The 4,294-nt window shown below is 43.8% G+C and overlaps 1 pseudogene; it reads left to right on the top strand.

The window, feature by feature from the left end:
- The first annotated feature begins 416 nt into the window (after positions 1-416).
- On the top strand, positions 417-3,069 carry LOC120245703 (annotated as a pseudogene).
- Positions 3,070-4,294: the final 1,225 nt, after the last annotated feature.

Genomic DNA, 4,294 nt, shown 5'->3' with positions numbered 1-4,294 from the left:
TGGAGGCCGGTCTTGAGATTTGTAGGCCATTGTCAGGTCTTGGGCTTTCACTCTGAGAGAGACAGGAGCCATTGAAAGGGTCTGGGCAGAGAATGGGCCATTCTGACTTGGGTTTCAATGGGATGACTATGGAGAGCTGAGTGAGGGAGCAACGGTCGACTCAGGAGGAGGACCAGTAAGGATGCTGTTTCAATAATCCAGGTGAGAGGGATGGTGGCTCGGACCAGGGTGGTCATAGAGGAAGCGGTAAGAAGGTGCTGCATCATTTGAGCAGTAGATCATTTGAGAGTAGAGCTGACGGGGAGGATTTGCCAATGGAGTCAATGAGGGGTAAAAGAGAAAGAGAAAGGTGGTTAAGGATGCATCCAAAGCTTTGGGCTCAAGTAGTCAGAACAGTGGAGTTGCCATTTGCCAAAATGGCGGACGACGAGAAGAATCAGGAGCGGGTATAAGATGATCTGTGAGGGTCTACTGTTCTAAGCACCTGGTCTGTATGAACTCATTCAGTGCTCACCACAATGCTCTAAGGTAGATCCTGTTGTTATGCCTGTTTTATAGACGAGGAATTGAAGCATCACTCTACAATGTACTTCAGATTTCACAGCCTAAATGGTGATAATAAATACTACCAAGGGTACCACTTCACTGTCTTTCAGGGAAGACAGACGACTAAATAAACAGTGACAACAAAAGCTAGAGCTAATTGTAAGGCAAATCTGAGGAGGCTGTAGCTGTACAAAGCAGAAGCATCTTCCAAAGTTTGGGGATCAGGGAGACACGAAGGAGTGGGGAAGACTTGTGAGAGGAAGTGATATTAAGCTGAAATGTAAAGGATCAATAGCATGCTAATAGAAATTTTAGGAGGGGGATAGGAAAAAAAAAAAGAGAGAATTCCAGGTAGAGGTTATTCCTAGGAACGTTTGGTAAAAAAAAAAAAAAAAAAAAAAAAAGGCTGGAGGACGGGACTTTGAGGAATTAAAAGAAATTCAGTATGATGTTTATATCTCTTTTAGAAACATTGTTATTGGCTGGTCCCTGTTTGAGACTCCCTCCATAAACATGGGAATGTTTCAAGGGTTCCCTATTCCTGGTGTCTTTAGAATGGACCTCTGAAGAAGCAGAGGTCTGCTGTCCTTGAATATTCATCAGGTTCCTATGGCTCCTTAACTGTGCCCACGACTTCCTGGCTCTGGGCTTTGGACTTCCTGTTCTCATTAACAAGGACACTCCAGCCTCCTGTGCCCCTTCCTGGGTCCACACCCACCCACGTGGACTCTAAGGTCTCTCTGCTTCCATGACACCCAGTGAAGAGCATATCAGAGAACTTAGAAGATAAGTTATGGACTGATACGATTTTACTTATCTGTCCGTGTCCTACTAGGTTGTGAGCAGAGTCTTTACAACTCAGGTTAACACAATGTTGTCAGCCCTGCATGGATACTCAATTCTTTTCCTCCTGAAAGGAATGAATACATACATTTTAATTTACCGCCCTTTACTTTTAGTGGTGCTGCTACTGGCTTTTTGATTTTCTGTTCTGGTTCCACTCCCAGCAGAATTACTAATTTACTTAAAAACTTTAATTATATACTGCGCTGTTCTAGCTTCTTTAAGCTGCCTGTGTTGGATTTTTGCTGGCAGACAAGATTTGTGCAACACTGGGCTGCTGATGGCTGAGCTGTTTTTCAGATCATCTGCTCATTGACTACTCTTCTGGGGATGACGATGTGCCCTTGCTGATAATGTCTAGTTTAAGAGCCAGGCAAAAGCCAAAATGTGTAACCATTCTCTTGAATGAGTGCTCGTATATCCAAAGAAAGAGCATAGAAAACTGTTCATGGCCTAATTTCTAAGGATCCTATCTGTGAGTCAGGATTCCCATTCCAGAGGCAAGGACTGATGGGTTGGAGCCCAAAGGTATCATCAAGAATGACTAGAATGAAATTGTTGGCAGCTTTGATGACTTGAACCTCTCTGAGTCACATCTCTGTGACATCTACACCTCTGTTTTTGAGAGGCCTTATGCCATCCAGCAGTGAGCCATTCATTCTTCCTTGTATCAAGGGTTATTATGTGATCCCTCCAGCCCAATCTGGGACTGGGAAAATGGTCACTTTTGACATATGGATTCTGCAACAGATTGAATTGGATCTAAAGGCTACACGGGACTTGGTCCTGACACACACTAGGGAATTGACTCAGCAGATACAGAAGGTAATCATGGCATTAGGAGATTATATGGGTACCTCCTGCCACAGTTGCATTGGTGGGACCACCGTGCATGCTGAGGTGCAAAAGCTACAGATGGAAGCTCCCCATATCATCGTGGGTACCCCTAGTCATGTGTTTGATATGCGTAACTGGAGATGCCCATCTCCCAAATACATCAAGATGTGTGCACTGGACAAAGCTGATGAAATGTTAAGCTGTGGATTCAAGGACCAGATCTATGATGTATTTCAAAAGCTCAATAACAACACCCAGAGGGGTTTGCTGTCGGCTGCATTGCCTTCCAATGTGCTTGAGGTGACCAGGAAGTTCATGAGGGACCCCATTCAGATTCTGGTCAAGAAGATGAGTTGACCCTGGAGGGTATCCACCAGTTCTGCATCAATGTGGAATGAGGGAGTGGATGCGAGACATTCTGTGTGACTTGTATGAAACCCTGACAATCATACAGGCAGTTATATTCAACACCGGAAGGTTGGTTACCTCACTGAGAAGATGCATGCCCGACACTTCACGGTGTTGCCATGCATGGAGACATGGACCCAAGGGAATGAGATGTAATCATTACGGGGGCCTGCTCTGGCTGTAGCAGAGTATTGATTACCACTACCTACTGGCCAGAGGCACTGAGGTGCAGCAGATTTCCTTAGTCATCAACTATGACCCTCCCATCAACGGGAAAATTATATCCACAAAATCAGCCCTGGTAGATGATTTGGCCGTAATGATGTGGCTTTTAACATGGTGACAGAAGAAGATAAGAGGACTCTCTGAGACATTGAGACCTTCTACAACACCTCCATTGAGAAGATACCACTCAGTGTTGCTGACCTCATCTGATAGAGGCTGTCCTGCTACCTAGTCCTAGCCAGGGCCCAGTCCCTGGGGGACTTTAGAGGAGCAGGATGGGGGAGGGAAGGGAGTCAAGGGATGGATACCTTGTCTTTTTCTTTTCTATTCTTCTCTTTTCTTTTTTCTTTTCTTTTCTCTTCTTTTCCTTTGAATAAATGTCATATTTTGAGGCAAAAAAGAAAAGAAAGGAAAAGAAAAGAAAAGAAAAGAAAAGAGAAGAAAAGAAAAGAAAAGAAACCTGTTTATAGCAGCTGTATCATAGTAGTCTAATAACTGGAAATAATCAGAAGTTCATCACTATAAGAATGGCAAAACTAGCTTTGGTGTTTCATAGAATAGTGCTGTGCAATAAAATGAAATAAACCATGGACTCAACAAAAGGGATGAATCTCAACTGAATGAGAAAGTGCCCTGACAGAGGAAACATACACACTATGCCTATTCATTCTCCATTGCTGTTATAACAAATTACCGTCAACTTAGTGGGTCAAACAGAGCATTTGTTATCTTACAGTCTGTAGGTTAGAAGTCCAACATAAGTGGAACTAAGCCTAAAGTGTCAACATTCCTTCCAGGTGCTATAGAGGAGAATGCTTTTTCAGCTTCTAGAAGCCAGCCACACTCCTTGGCTTGTGGTCCCCTTCCTCTATCTCCAAAGACAGCCAAGTACCAACTTTGACACTGCTTCCATCCCCACGTCTCTTTGACTCTCCTCTTCCGCCTCCCTCTTCCACTCTTAAGGACCCTTGTGAGTACCTTGAATCCACTCAGATAATCCAGGGTAATCTCCCTATTTTAAAGTCAGTAGATTAGTAACCTTAATTCCCTTTTGCCATGTAACCTATGTATTCTGAAAAATTCTGAATATATTGAAGATAAAGGAAGTCGGACTTCCAGTGGTGCACTGCGAAACTGACTTGGGGTGAGGCTGGGTGAACAGACTTGATGTGTAGCATTTGCCAATTGTTATAGTATAAATGCTTGGATGGCTGATTTCAAGCTCCAACCAGCTCACAAAGTTGCAATTATTTGGTAAGCTGGTTCAAGCTGGTTCCAGCACGTGCTGCAAGTTTCTCGTTCTTACTTTTTTTTTAAGTTTATTTATTTTTGAGAGAGTGAGAGCGAGAGAATGACAGACACTGAGAGTGCAGGGAAGAGGAAGAGAGAGAGAGAGAGAGAAGCCCAAGCCAGCTTCCTGCTGTCAGTGCAAAGC

This window comes from Hyaena hyaena, unplaced genomic scaffold (assembly GCF_003009895.1).
Source record: "Hyaena hyaena isolate Hyena2069 unplaced genomic scaffold, ASM300989v1 scaffold_432, whole genome shotgun sequence".
NCBI classification, from domain to species: Eukaryota; Metazoa; Chordata; class Mammalia; order Carnivora; family Hyaenidae; genus Hyaena; species Hyaena hyaena.
Note: the sequence above shows the minus strand (reverse complement) of the source record. Positions and strands in the feature narration are given on the sequence as shown.